Here is a 16,712-nt window from a genome sequence, read left to right on the forward strand (position 1 = left end):
CTGCAACAGGTGTTACGTCAGGTGGTAGTAGTAACATTGCACCCAAGCAAAATAGAGTTAAACGCAGCACATACTCAGACAATAAAGGTATTGATAATTATGTACAAGATTCAGCACACGTCACAAACAACATATGGTACCAACACATGACCCGCATTGGTAAGCAGACAACTGAGGATAGCTGCTACGTCTGCTCATTAATACCATACGCCATGAGTGCTTCACGAACATTTGTTGCCACAGAAATAAATGAGAAGATAGCGCAGTGCATAATATACTTGGCACTGTTCCAGACGAAAGGAAGATTCCAAGGAACTGTAGTGCACATGACATGGAAAACACGAGACTCATACCCATATGAAAACAACTTCCTCAAGACCTACTTGAGTTACCACAAGACCAGTTTACATGCTGAAGCATTCAAATATATAACAAGTGGCCCTGCAAAAGGAGAAACACAGAAAGTAACACTGCAGTATCTACCATGTGATTGGTACGCCACTGAAGTTCCGGGTAAACAAGGATGCTGGGAGAGGCCGCTACTGACGATAACAGGAAAGGTGTATCTGGACAACAGCTGGGAGATAGGAGTGATTGGCAGCAACATGGTAACAAAAGAAACTATCTCAACCATCGAGACACACAATCACCGATGTTGGACGACGTGGATCAAGTATGTACCAATGCTCACGTGGGTAGAAGAAGATGAAGACCCAATAACGATACTACCGTTGACTGCGCCCAAGGTATGCTACCAGCATAAAGGAGAGGTGGACGTAGGATATAACACCAATTGTGCAAGTGTGACGGAGTTACCTGAGGGGGGAGCGGGAACAGCAGTAATAATGGACCATTATTGGGCCTGTGGAGAAAAGGCATACCATACACAGCCTCCCCTGTGGAATGGTGTGTGCACAATGGTACACGTCAATGTACCATCACTAGTGGTACCTAAGAAGCACGTCAATGTGGCGAAATTTCCTAGAATGGATGAAGGGGATAAGAGAAGAAAGAGATCTGCACCACTTCAGGAGGAGCGAGGGAACAGGACCAACAGCAATGACACTGTCCTAAATAGAAGAAAAAGACAAGGAGAGCCGCTGACAGGAAATTACCTGTGGGGAAGGTCGGAAACGGCACTAACATCAATACCGCCAGAACACAGACTATTTAGCAGAGCAGCAATGTTCTTCTCCTCAATAATACACCCGGGACTACAGGCTTACGCAAACGCAAAATGGCTCCAAATAACTAGATGGGAACTAATGATGACCATCAATTCTACAGTAAATGGGTTCAACGCAATAAAAGAGGAGCTGCGAGCTGTAAGGATGGTAGCACTCCAGAACAGATATGTATTGGACCTTCTCACAGCAATGGAAGGAGGAGTTTGTGCAAAGATAGGACAATCATGCTGCACGTTCATACCTGCCAATGATGCTGACAATGGTACACTGACAGAAGCAGTTTCGCAATTGGCCCAGATGCACTCCAAAATGATGGATGAAAGCAACGGTGTGAACAAGAATAAGAGCTGGTTTTCACTATTATGGTCATGGATGCCATCCTGGCTGTCAGATGGACTGAAAATAATAGTGGGCTGTACTATATTGGCTGGAGCTACCCTGATCATAATTAGATTTTGGAAGGCACGGAAGGCACGCACTACTGACGAGTTGCTGGAAATGGTGGGAATGCACCCCTTGATGCCAGCAGATGACGGCCAGCATACAGGCGTAATAATACAGGAGAGGGAGAAGCTGCGCACCCAAATAATTACCAACCATCTAGACCCACCATCAGTGAAGATCGAGAACCCAAGAAACCCCAGGAGCTACATAGGAAGATGGGTATACTGTACTCCTGGAGGTACCTGTGAGTATATGTATTGGTCCTTTGAAGATCATGTAAACCACTATGGACATCTCGGAGGAATAACTAAGATATGGCGAGTAAGAGGAGATAACGAGAAGGATATGTTTGTGGTCGACAAGTCGACCAGAGGGGGGACTGAAGTGGGAGAATGGAAGACCAGGCTCCCGTCCTTCGCCTCTCGCGCTTGGCCTAGAGGGTCACGACCCAAACACCCGCCACGAGACGAGTTTGTCCATTTACCAGACGACCAGATACCCTGGTACAGGAACATACCGATGTGCCCATCTGCCTGCCCAGCAGCCCGCACTGGCCATGCCGACACTTGCGGCACGGATCAACTAGACTAAAATCTACACGTCGTTAGAGATGCCATGACGACCTAGACAACGGGAAGCACATCTGTACAAATGTACACACTGGACATTCCCACACCAACCTACACGAAGAATATACTCAGTGCTATGACGTAGGCGACAGGCATATTCACGGACGTGCATCTTTATTATTTTTACATAGGCTTTCAGAATGCAGAAACGCAAGACGCATCATGGACTCTTCTACTAGCTTGCTCACGCTTCTCTTAAAACCAGTTGCCGCCATGAGAAGTATAATGAAGACAATACTGGCCATGAAATTATATGCTCCTATAACCTAAAGCACCTGTGCACCAAACGGACAACTTATGCACCAGGCCCAAGTAGGCCTCAAACAAGAGCTCCCGTGGACATCAACAAGGCAAGAGTCAGTTGCTGATCCTGCAGAATGAGCTCGGCGAAGCAACCAGCCAAGGTCGCAATGTTGCAAACCCACGTTCCAAGAGCAAATCATCAAAGGCACGATGTTGCAACCTCGTACTCCGCGCACCAACGTTAAAGTCACACCGACAAATTTAACCAGACGCGCAGTAGAAAAACAATATTAATTGTGCAGAATTCTGCCTCTTTCACGGTCCCTCCCCACGTGACCAAGCCGAACCTGACGAGATGCCAAACCCAGGAGAACAGAGGCGTCTGGATCCCTCGCTACGAGACACTGGCAGATACACTTGAAAGGCTCAATGGACATCTGCAACAGTGGGAGCGGTCCCCCGTCCAGCTATGAATAAGTCCTCACATTGTCTGCATGTACCCATAGTGAAACATTGTTGCAACTTACAGGTACACCGAGAGCTGGAAACGACAGTGGTCCCAGGCTGGGAAGCTCACGGGCGCACCAATCAGAACATGGGGCTCTTATCACTGACGCCAGCAAATTTAGCCAATCCTCAGGAGTCTTCATGTAACAATTCTCATGTATCTAATTGTAGGGACAACCCAGATATACCACCTGACTACACCTTGTCCACTAATATCTTTCTCTATATGTGTGCTATACTAACCCTACCACTCGAACACCCAATTAAGAGTGGCGATAGGTTTTTTGTTAACTTTCTGAAGTGACGCAAGTAGCGCGTCATAATACAGTAAAAAGGGCCTGCGAGCCCCACGATTGTGTGTGTGTCAGGACGAACGCGTACGCTCCTTGACCCATCCCTGCCGTTTTGTCTAATAAACAGCAGAGTCACCTTGCTCCTTGTGTGCGTCTCATACTCTATCTCATCTCATCTGGGATATACACGGGAGGAGTTGGGGCCTCCCTGCCTGGAGGTCCGCGGACGGCCCGGCCGACCCCGGCAGAATTTCCCCCCGACACAGTAGAAGAGGTACTTCTATGTCCTGAGGAAGGCAGTCTTTTTCAGGTGGAAAGTATGGGTGGAAAGTATGGGTGTGGCAACATATGAAGGTGGTGCCGAAGGAGTATTGCCCCCCCTTCTAGCTATGACTGAGTGTGACACCACACTCAGTGAGGCGCACATGGGCAGCCTGAGACTTCGGAACTATGCCAATGGTGGTAAAAAAAACTCCACACCCAGACTCTCTCCTACAACCAGACATAAAAGGTACTGCCTCCACTGCACCGTCATACTCCTCTTCCTCCTGCAGCTCATCTGCTGCAGGGCTTTTGTTCCTTTCTCCGGGTGGTGGTGATGGCCCCTGAGGGAGAGAGATGGGCATGACTGATTGCCTTCTTCCAAAAAAAGTCTGCAGGTTTTTCACAGTGGCTCCTCTCCCCTGCTCTGCCAGATTGTGAATAAGTATAAGAAATGGGTGGGTCCCTTTTGAGGAATCCTCTGTGGTCTTTCCTCCTGTCTGTGAACCTAAGAGGCCAAATGAGGGCGTTAAAAGTTGTAAAAATGCGGAGAACAACAAAGAATGTTAGTAGCAGTTGTGGAAGGGTAAAGCTCCAACTTGAGAGCACAGGGTGGGCGCAAATCGGATTTCAAAATGTCCACAAAGAATGGCCATTGACAACAGAAACGTCATTACGCCACACGGGTGCAGTCCCGTCATGCTGCTCGCATCTGTCTGTGACCATGTCAAGGCATTTGCAAATGTTAGCACACCCGCGTGACATCACTCAAGTGCGCTGCTGCAACCTTGGTCATGTTGCAATGTTGGCGAACTACTTAGAAGTGTGTCATGTTGTTGCGGACATGATCCGTGTTCGCAAATGGCATGCAGCCAGGTGACATCATCCAGGTGCACTATGGAGACCGTGACTATACTCTGACATTTAGCACACCACATGACATCAATGTAATGCAATGCTGCAGACACAAATATGTATATAGTCCATCCACTTCACACTGTAGTTTAAAAAAAATACATTGACACATATTTCCATAACATTTAAATAATAATACATTATGATAGGGAGGGAGAACCACTGTGGGAATAAATATGGGGATTTGGGGGTGGTATATATGCATGATTGGGTGAACTAGTGATAGAGATGATGAATACATTTAATATGATACTTTATATATAAGTAACAGAAATGAAATGTTTTGTGATAAATGCAAAACAATTTACCATTTGTAGGTTCTTCCTCTTCATTTATATCTTCTTTGGGGAAGTATAATTCCAGCTATTCAGAGTGCTTGCCATTTCCATTAGAATATAGAATGTTTATATTTAGTTGCATGATATTTCAACACTCTTACAATTTCATACTGCATTTCTGCAAGGATAAGCTACAACCAAAAAATCAGCCACATTCCGACTATGGCGGTATCCTGGCGGTAGAGCCGCCATGATACTGGCATCTGGTACTTACCTTTACCAGCACCCGGTCCGGCGGCATTGCCGCTGGATTATGGGTGCTGGCAGAGCGGTGTAAATCCCCATTCTTGGATTACCATAGGACTCCATAAGGGTATTTGCCATCAGTACTGCCACCGGCAATGCTGGCAGCGGTAACAAAGGCTTTTTTGGCCAGTAGGGTGCCTGGCTTACCTCCAGCTCTTAGCTGGAGGTAACCCAGGTGCCCCACAGGCACTCCCGTAGTCGGGCGGTCTGGTAAAGTGCCAGTATCCCCGGAAACTGGCGCTTCTTTATCGGACTGCCTGGACTGCCTGACTCGGAATGAGGCTGGCTAGCAGCAGGGAAGGGAACAATTTCATTGAATATATTCAAGTTAATCATGGACGATATAAAAGAGCTCAATGCTTGGCAGTGTCACAAACCACACTACCAACCTAAGTGCCCCAGGGATAGAGTCAAACACTGGTAGAAAAATGCTTGAGAGAGATTACTGGCGCATCCCTTCCTGAATTTCTTTGGCCCTGGTCCTGTGTGCCCACTTCTCTCTGTGGGAACCAGTTGCCGCCTACAGGGGTGCACATCATTGACAGGATGGGTCCCTGTGAACCACAAAATTCCCCGTCCTCCTTGCCCCCCTTGTCTAGTGCTGCTCAAGGGACATCATCACAGTCCTTACTTATCGGCACACCCTACCCTGGATGGAGAACAGCTGATGCTGGAACAATTGCGGGGAAATATAGGGTTGTGCATTGGAGCCGCTTAATAGAGCATTCAATGGTGGAGGATTTCCAAACTGGAAGTATTAGGTTAGTATGTACTGGTAGGCAGATATTGTGTGATGCAGATGTCCGTCATGCAAAGATTCTGAGTACAATGTGTGTATTTCGTTTTTGTCTGAGTTTAAAATAAATGTAAGTATGTGATATCAATCAGTGCTCAGTCAATTGCTAAGGTAGTCAACACTTGGCACAAAAAACAATAACTGCGAAAACAGCATAACGGCATAACCAAGCAAACGTGTATGCCTAAAAGTTTGCACAGTGATCACATGACAATCATTTATTTTATTTCTAGTTTGAGAAAAATATTATTTGTATTAACTGTTGTGTTGTCAATTTTCTTCACACTTTGAAGTACAAATATAGCATGTATCTGTTTCTCAGTAGTTTGCAAAATGCCGTATCTACATGTAATCATATTGGAAATACTCAGTGGTCGAAGTGAGTGGGAGCTATCAGGAGCAGAGTACCACTACTTTTATTTTATAACCATTTTCACCATTCTGGAACGTTTTTTTTTAAGTAAAGGCAAACCTTTTCATTTTACCACCCTGCAAAAGTTACAGTTAAACTGAAATCTGTTTCAAGATACTTTTGCAAAGACTGAAGCACATCACAGCCTGGATTAACTCTACCTTCCTTCATCTTAACTATTGGAAGATGGAGGAGGTTCTGCTAACACTAAGAAATTATATCTCTCAACAGTCCATCTCCCCCTGATTTTTGGAAAACTTGTCAAGTTGTAAACTCAGTTTAAATGCTTAGATGTTACAGTTGATAAAGGCACAGGCCATTTCCATGGGAGTTAATTTTAACATCAGGTGGCCACATGGGATTTACCCCTTCATGCCACAGCGCTAGTGTGATGTTATAGTAGGAGCATTCGTGACTAGTCACTTGGGCTACTGTAATACACTCCTGTGGGATACTTTAGGCCTACAACTATTCAGCTCTCATTTTCTGCGCAATGGATGGAAAAATGCCACAATAGCCTCTACTTTACTGCATGCGAGCTCACTTTAAATTTTAAATGCAAAAGGTTCAATTTGCATCACTATTTTGCCTTGAAAGGCTAAAGCAAGCCCATCGCCGCCATTAAGGTACATGAGGTACCTAATCACTTAAAGATGGCCGCCCGCCCGATGCTTGCTGCCCCTTCGGCCTAATCCAGCCTTCCAGTAGCCATCTGATTGGCTTACTGGCCTATCTTCACCCCCATTGGCTGCCGGCAGGCGAAGCTGGCCCACTCCCTCCAAGGACCACGGGAGGCAAGGACATCACCTGTTTCTGTGCCTGTTTCTTGCCGATTCTGCCTCTGCCAGTCCCCCTGGCCCACACAGGAGAGCACCAGCATTGAGGACTCGATGCTCCAGGACCATTCACCGTCGCCTTCCATCCCCTGAGGTCAACGGGTAAGCCCACCACCAGCATAATACGCGCACCCACTGATCCCTAAGCGGGCTAACTCCCACCCCCATGCGCCAAACCCTACCACGTGGCTGTTGCCCTACACACCTACCGCCACTGGCCCACACCACTCTGGTCACTGCAGCTGCCCAACCATTACGTGACAATTGTACTCAGAACTTGCCTTGATTGCACACTGCTCACGGCTGCACACCCCTCTCGAACCATACTGTGATTCAATGCAGTTACACTGCTTGCACCGCTATATGTTTATTTGAATGCCTCTGATTGCTGCTCGTAGCACTTAGGTGCACCACCCACCTCGGTTTACATGATCTGAACTATCTGTGATATTGGAATCTAGGCAGGTTGCCACTGCTATTGTTTACTGCCTAAACACTGCATTTTGCTCCATTTTGTGATATTGGAATCTAGGCAGGTTGCCACTGCTATTGTTTACTGCCTAAACACTGCATTTTGCTCCCTTTTGTGATATTGGAATCTAGGCAGGTTGCCACTGCTATTGTTTACTGCCTAAACACTACATTTTGCTCCATTTTGTGATATTGGAATCTAGGCAGGTTGCCACTGCTATTTTGCTATGTACTCTCTGCCCATCCTCACCTGCTTAATTAGCACGCTACTCACCTTTATGACCACACCGCACCCTTCTACATTAAAGCACCTCCACCACTATCAAATCAGCTCGCGTCATCGAGTACACACGATGGACCTCCTGCCCAAGCCCTCACACACTCCAAATAACACATCACTAATGATACCTAACCTCAGCCTCAGACTAGACAGACTCAGAGCCCGCACCATCCCTATCACCACCATGCCACCCCTACACACATACCACACAGAAATTGCAGACTTAGCTCACGCACCTCTAAAGTGCACACACCCCACCTCCGTGATAATACATCCATATGCCACAAATTGAAACCCACACTTACTACACCGAGCGGTAACTCCTACTCAATGTACCACTGTACCTAAAGCAGACACCCAAACCATAGCGACAAAAATCTCCTGCCCTTGCCCAACGCTATATAAATGCCCCTTAATCAATGTACGATCACTCAATGCCCACGCATTAGAAGTAAATGACCTAATAACTACCCAAAATCTAGACTTACTCGCGATCACAGAGACATGGCTCAACGAAGCTTCCGGCCCAGCCATTTCACTAGCCCTACCACAAGGGTATACCATCCTTAGACAAGATAGGATAGCCAGAACAGAAGGGGGGTAGCCATTATTCACAAAGAAACACTCTCTATCAGAACCGTACCCCACCAAGAGGAAGATAATATTGACATCCTATCAGTCAAATTAGCACTCTCTCCAAATAGCACAATAAATATTCATACCGTATACCGTCCACCTGGCCCAACCACTAATTTCATAGGTCAAGTCAATCACCTCCTAGGAAACAACCTTAAAAAATCCACTAAATCACTACTTATAGGTGTCCTTAACTTAGGATTCAATGACTCTAAGGACAAAACTGCTATCTCTCTAGCCAAAGACCTCCAAGACCTAGGCTTCTCTCAAAAGAGCACTTTGCCTACTCATGCTAAAGGACGCATCCTAGATTGGATTTTAGACCACAACTGTAACACAGCCATCACCTCCAATACTAGCCTCCCATGGACAGACCACAACCTTCTCCTATTTGACATCCCTGTCTTACTAAGCGCTAAAGTGCCTACTAAAGCACCGGCCACCTTAGTCAGAAGTGCCAAAATATCACTGCACTCCTCAATCTACCATGCCTAGCACTCCCGTTCTCCGCTGACCCCAACATCCTCGCAGAAATATTCAAAGACACCATCACAATGGCTGTCAACACTGTGGCCCCATTGGAAAACAAAAAAGAAAAAAAATCCTTCCATTCCAATTCCTGGTTCACAGAGGAACTCCAGACTTTGCGCAAAGACAAACGCTTAGCGCTCAAAAATTGGCAGCTTAACCCATGCGATACCACAAAAGCTAACTTCAAATCCATAGCAATAAAATACAAAGACGCAATCTTCCTTGCTAAATCTGAAGCCTACAACCACTGCATCTCCAATGCCAACTCCCACTCTAAAGAACTTTTCAATATATTCAAAGAACTAACCGTACCACCTACATGCCCTGATGAGATCGTCAAAGACGAGGCATGGTGTACAGGCATTCAATCAGCCATGCTTACAAAAATAAACCTCCTCCAAAAAAAAATATCCTACCACTTCAATACCTTACCAAAGCAAAGTGCACATGCACAGATAAAACCTAATGTAAAAGTAAGAAACATGCCCAAATTTGCATTTACCGAAATCTCTGAATCCGAGGTCACTGATATTCTCAGACACCTCAAACCCTCACAATGTAAGGTTGATGTATGCCCCACTAAAATCATCAAAGATCGCGCAGAACCACTCGCCCCTCTTCTCACAGCCTTCATCAATGCTTCCTTCAAAACGGGCATAGTCCCAGACAGCCTTAAAGAGGCCTGGGTACGCCCTCTCTTAAAAAAACCGACGCTAGACCCTGCTAACCCTAACAACTACCGACCCATAACCACAGTCCCATTCCTCCTGAAACTACTTTACAAGGCCGCCCACAAACAGATCCAGTCCCATTCCTCCTGAAACTACTTTACAAGGCCGCCCACAAACAGATCCAACTATACCTTGAATCGAACGCAATCCTAGGTAAAAGACAATCTGGGTTCCGCAAGGGACACGGAACTGAAACCGCCCTTCTAGACTTAAAAAACGAAATTACCAACATCCTAGACAAAGGCAAGCCCGCCTTCCTCCTTCTCCTTGACCTTTCAGCTGCGTTTGATCTGGTAGACCACACTACTCTTACCAGTCACCTGACATACGCGGCACACTTCTCAAATGACGCAGCATCCTGGGTAACATCATTCTTAGAGGGTAGAGCAATGAAAGTGTTCTCTAACATGCAGCATCCTCCATCATCCACTGTGGTGTGCCACAAGGTTCCTGTACTGCCCCCACGCTCTATAATCTTTTTACCAAGCCACTATTTGATAAACTAGAGGCGCTGGGGATCACTTACACAAACTACGCCAACGACACGTAGGTTCTCCTCCCCCTGACAGGGAATTATCACCAAGACGCCTCTACCCTACAGCAAATCTTCTCTACCATACAAGCATGGATGGCTACAAACGGCCTCTGCATGAACGGGGACAAGACAGAAATCCTCATTCTAGGACAGAAATCCACCCTCTCCAACCTCAACCCACTGTACATCAATTTTAACATAGACAATTGTATCATCCCAGTCCTATCCTCAGTCAAAACACTGGGGGTTCACATAGACGCAACGCTATCCATGGACAAACAAGTCAGCGCCATGGTCTCGCCCTCAGCACTGAGTACTAAACTCATTAACGCAATAAAACCATTCCTAACCAAGGATAGCTGCCTCTCCATCGCCCAAGCAACTATAGGAGCCAAACTAGACTATTGTAATGCGCTCCTAGCCAGCACCTCCCAAAAAAACTTATCAAGGCTCCAAAAAATCCAAAACGACGCTCTCAGAGCAGCCCTCAGCATACCAAAAAGAGAACACATCACACAAGACAGAAAGGCAGCTCACTGGCTCCCAGTCAAAGACCATATCTCTTTCAAAATTCTCACAACCACCCATAAATGCATCTACCTCACAGCTCCCTCTTATTTATCTGACACGATAGGTAGATATCAATCCACGAGACTGAGAAGAGCACAGTACACAAATCAACTAGCAATACCTTGCATCAATAGAACGAAAGCACGAGGAATAGGCTTCCCCTTCCTCGCACCTAAACTCTGGAATTCCCTACCTCTGACCTCAGAGCTGATGCATCTCTCTTCTCCTTCCGAAAAAAGCTCAAAACTGCCCTATTCAACTAACCCCGTTTTCATGTGCTCCTGCTGCTCTTGCATATCTGTGAAAAAAAAGTATATCTCGTCCAATGTAACCGTACGGACATGAACTGTATGTAACTAAGTATAAGCAACACTGTAACTAGCGCCACGATGCCTTCGGTCTGATGTGCGCTCAACAAATGCGTATAAATAAATAAATCAGTCTCTGTCAGGCCAGAGGAGAGAAAAGAGGTCCATTCTTGTGATGCAGGCTTTGAAATAAATTACCAAATTCTATTCATGGCAGCACAGATTTTTCTAGTGGATTGCCCCTGTTGAAGCAGATGCTGTTCAGGTAGGTGTTAAGTATGGCTTCGAGCTGGGTTAAAATCAGCGAGTAGACAAGATTGATTTCACGAGAACAAATATAAATGACCCATGTGACTGACCAAAAGGGAGAAATTAATGAAAAACATTCCTGTTCCAATCAGTGGGTTGTCAACCTAGCCCATCCACAACACCTCAAAACATCACACCTTGATCCCTCCCGCCTACCCTCCCCGTGGCTGGAGTTACTGTTCCACTACTTTTTGTACTCATGCCCATCCTACGCATATCTTATCAGGCCCCAAATTGCAGAAATGTTACCTTGCTGCAGTTCTACTTTGCATGGCATTTGCACAGAGGAGAATATTCGCCCAGTGCAAAAATGCCTTAAAGTAACACATATTTGAACGAGCCATGTTGCACCCTTGTGCACATTCCATGAAAATGAACTTGTGCTGAGGCAGAGTTTGAATAATACTCATTTATGTGGCAGTATATATTGTATTATAATTAAACGTTATGTACACAATGTACATAACGAGTACCTCCCACCACCGGGATAATGACAGTAAAAACAAACACTCCTAAAGGGGGGGACTGATCAGATCACTTGTTTCGCTCTCCTAGTTGCACTCTTCTTTAAGGCAAACACCTCACAATATTTTCAAAAAAATATATACATATCAGTGTATTCACCTAGAATCATATATAAAACATTTATCCTACTCTATATCATATATAATGGCTCATACCAAAATACATTAAAAACAACACTAAATCAGTGCATCGGTTCGGAGATGGGTGACTTCTCTGTACATGCTTAAACAAGTGATCCGATCAGTACTCCCCTTTAAGAGTGTTTGTTTTGATTATTATTAATCGTGCCATGCCAAAACTGTGGAGGATCGATTCACAAGCTGCAATTAATTTATCAAAGTTTCTATGTGGACTGGTTGTAATTCCGTATATTTTACTTGCAATTTTCTAGTGATATTTAATGCTCAAACCACCTCCGATCCGGACGGGACGCTGGGATATCGTGTCTAAATGTGAATGAGAAAAACATCCCAAGAATATACAATACAATGGGTAGAACATGGGATGTATGGAAAAAGCACCAGGCTAACAATACTGAAAAATCAGAACTTTAATCCATCTTAAGAACACCCTTTTCTGTAACAATTGGAGGCAAGGAAGGTGTGGAAAGCAAGGTTGTGATGCATAAGGAGGGGGTGACATAGCCCAAGAAGAATCATGGGATTGGTTGGCTAAGGCTTTAATATTCAACAAATGAGGAGATTAACTTAGAGACCATACCTCACCAAAAGAACTAGTAGTGGGATCCTGGAATATCCAGAGGTTTATGCATTTGCAGCAGTGAACTTAGAGATTCTGGTCCTTTCACATCCTATGTCTGCAAGAGACATGGTTGTGTACAGCCCCTATCCTGGATGGATAGTCTATACTCTTAAATCCAGTAGTGAAGGGCAACAAGGGAAGGCCGGTATGAGGCCTGTTGTTTGCCTTTAAGAGCTGAATGGAAATTGAAGTCATAAGGGTCGCAACTCCCAGCCCATATATACAGATGGTAGTGATCCGTTGGCAAAACATGAGAACAGTGGGTTTTGAGTGGCTCATAATCTTCAATATATATTGGAATCCAGCGGGAATTGGTGATTTGGAATTTCTGGGATGTTTGATGGAAATGTTAGATAAATGTCATGCAACCATATTTAACCCTGGAATCCATTTGTGAGACTTAAATAGCACATGTCTGAATGAAAATAACCAAGTCCGAAAGGAGGAGAATATCTCAGTTCAATCGAGCAGGGAAAAGGGGGATCTTGTGGCTAAAAGAGACCAACCTCAGGAATCTACAGCCTTTAAATGGGCAGGTTCGGGGGGACATCCTGGGACAATTAACATGGAAGAGAGGTGTTCAGGGGCAAATTCTAGATTATATTTTTGTATCAGGTAACATGCTCCCATGGGTGGCTAAATTTGAGGTGATCACATCTACTAATAGTTGTGCCCAGAAGCGTAGACTGGGTAGGGCCTGAGCGGGCAAGGCGCACCCAAAATCTGCAAATGCCCACTCAGCAGCGCGGTGTGGGCATTTACAGATGTTGATGTGGCAGAGGTGGGCCCAACTACATTAGCGTCAGGCACCACTTGTCTGACAATCCTGGCGACGCCTCTGCGTGTGCCCAATATTTTAAGAGGGACAGGCTATTGAGATATAATTTGGACAACTGAAAGAGGGCCTAAAATGGAAACAGAGTTGAGAGAGGTGTTCCGATCTCAGAACGGATGGACCGCAGGGCACAGGGAACACATCCCCCTAGAGGAACACGTAGGGGTGGAATTTGCTGCACGCCAAAATGGACTAAAGTGGAAGGGATATGGGCAGCACTTAGAACACTGGGGGTAAAAAAGGTACTGCCCCTAAATAATCCTACTAAACACCCACACTTCTGCATACACCATAGGGGTGGTAATTACAGCACACCAGAATGTACAAAAGGAGAAGGGATATGAGTCACAGTTACAGCGGGATAGGAAAGGGTACTGCCACTAGCCAACCCTACTAAAATCTCACCGTTCTGCATCCACCTCTCGAACTATGAACTAAACACAACTATACCTCTAGAGCACAAAAACTGCCCGCACTTCACTAAACCACAACAACGATACAAACCACACATGGCCAACATGGCAGCTACCATTCAAACAACACACCTACGTTCAGTGACGATGCCAACCGAACTGAAGCTGCCAACAGCACATTGCAGCTCTCTTGCTCCTTCTTCTTCTAAGTCCTACCAACTTACCCCTCTCACTTTACAAATCTGCCAGAGCACCAAGAAACCATTCAGGAGGCAACAGTGCCCACTATAAGAATCTTTAACATAATATAACAATAGCGATCATAATATTTTGAAAATGACACAGGGCGCTAGAGCGCGACCAAGATGACGGCTCTTGTGTGAGCTCCGACGGCGCACCTTCATCAATCCTGCTAAAATAACGCATCCAGGGGCCATCCGACCCCCCCCTGAAGTAGGACAGACGTTCTTGGGCGAAGCGCACCAGCCATACACCCTCCGACGGGGTGGGGGGCACCTGCGGCCGCCTAGCTGGCTCAGAGATCGGAGGGGTGAGGCCCACTTTGGCTGTGTCCCACAGCGGCGTCTGCGATGCAACGTTGCCGTGGAGAGGAACACTGGTGCTACCCCGTGGCGTGGGGGATAACGCACGAGAGCTCGGCTGCAGAGCCTAACATCCCCCCTGGAACCCCATGCGGGAGCCTGCATCAGCTGTGCGGACGCTCGAAAGGACCGCGCCGAGGAATTGCACCTAAAGAGCAGGTCCAGCTTCACCAACCCATGCTGCAGCCATCGGAGGAGAGCGGGCACCGGCGGCGCGGAGGCCGGGCGGGGCGGCCTCGCCAGCAGGGCTCTGACCACCCACACCAGACTGCAGGCCCAGGGGCATCATAACAGCGAGCCCGCCCCTGCAGCCACCCACTGAGCAGAAGACCTCCGCTTCACCATCTGGGGGCACAGACAGCGACACGGGGAAACAGCACCAGACGACGCGCTCTAGGTGAGCCGCACCCCCCCTCTTGCGGGCTCTGGGATCCGACTTCGCCAACCCACACTGCACCCATCGGAGGAGAGCGGGCGCTGGAGACGTGAGGGCCGGGTGGAGAGGCTTCACCAACGGGGATCCGACGTCATACGAGAGACAGTGGGCCCAGGGGCACCATAACAGAAAGCCCGCCCCTGCAGCTATCCGCTGAGCGGAGGACCTCTGCTTCACCATCTAGGGTCACGGACAGCGACGCAGAGAAGCGTCGGCAGCAGACATGCACCAGGTGAGCCGGCCCACCCCCTGCGGTCTCTGGGACAGAGAACACTACGCTCCAGGCAAGGCACGGGGCACAACAGCAGGGCCTAAGCCCGCCATCAGAGGGCCACCCCCCCAGCCCCTAGTGGTACAGCGCCCACAGTTGGAAGCAGTCAACAAAGGCAACATAAGTCCAAACTGAGCACTGACAAACATATCAGCCAGCAGGCCCCCAACTCACGTACAAAATGAGACAACGGCCGGCCCCCGGGACATCCACTAAACCCCCATAAGAGCGCAACGCAAGGCGACTGACAATGGAAAATCCTCACAACCCCCAAAATCTGGCGCCAACCTGCTGAACAAAGGGAGTCACCCCTACTTGGGGCTGCCTCACACGATACAAACACCCTTGCTGGATCCCAAAACCGCAGGCACCGCCATTCAACCCCTAGAGGAGGAACAGGAGAAGGGGGAAGACCTACAGATAATCCAACACTCTCGGTCCAGACACAGCGGAACCGCCACAATGGGGAAATAGGATAAATCTCAGAGGAAGCTGACATTCGAGACAAGAACCATAGTCAAAACCCCAAAAGCAAACAAGCGAAAGGAGAGCCCAGGAGGGTCTATACCCCAGGATGATGACCCCGCGCAAACCACAGACATCAGGGAAATCCTACTTGAACTAAAAGCAGGGATTGGCAACATAGACAGTAAGCTTGACTCCGTGTCCACAAAAGTAGATCAGCTACAGCATCGATTAGACAAACACGGGGACAGGCTAGACACAGCCGAACAACGAATATCTGATGTTGAAGATAACGTGTCCTCCACGTCCACCAAGGTGTCAACACTGGAAACACAAATGAGAGCCGTCATTGCCAAAAACGAAGACCTCAAAGGGAGATCACGCCGGAACAACATTAGGATCCTAGGGGTAAGAGAGCAACAAACCACGAGGAAAATGGAGGACTTTGTGGAAACCTTATGCAAGGAGATATTTGGAAGCCCCGCGCTGCCAACCTATTTGTGGTAGAAAGAGCCCACAGGATCCCGACCAGCCGACCCATCCCCAGAACAGCCCAATAATAGCAAAATTGCTCTACTTCAAAGACCGGGACGTGGTCCTCTGCCTTGCAAGGGAGAAAGGGAACCTATGACACGACGGAGACGACATCCAGTTCTTTCCCGACTTCTCCCCGTCAGTCCAGGCGTTAAGCAGAACTTTCGCAGCTTGGCTGGCTAGAGGATGGAGTATAGTAGTTTGTTGTCTTGTAGCCGGCGTTTCACTCCGACGGCAAATCACAATTCTTTACCCAAAGAAGCAAACTAATTTCTCGATAAGCTGGGGTGCAAACAAAACATCACCAATCCGAGACCGCAGAGGAGAGACCGAGCGGATAGAGACCCGTCATGATGCCCACTCATACCAATCACCACACCGCCCTACGCCA

The sequence above is a fragment of the Ambystoma mexicanum genome, chromosome 9 (assembly GCF_040938575.1).
Source record: "Ambystoma mexicanum isolate Mex_15411 chromosome 9, UKY_AmexF1_1, whole genome shotgun sequence".
In the NCBI taxonomy this organism is placed as follows: domain Eukaryota; kingdom Metazoa; phylum Chordata; class Amphibia; order Caudata; family Ambystomatidae; genus Ambystoma; species Ambystoma mexicanum.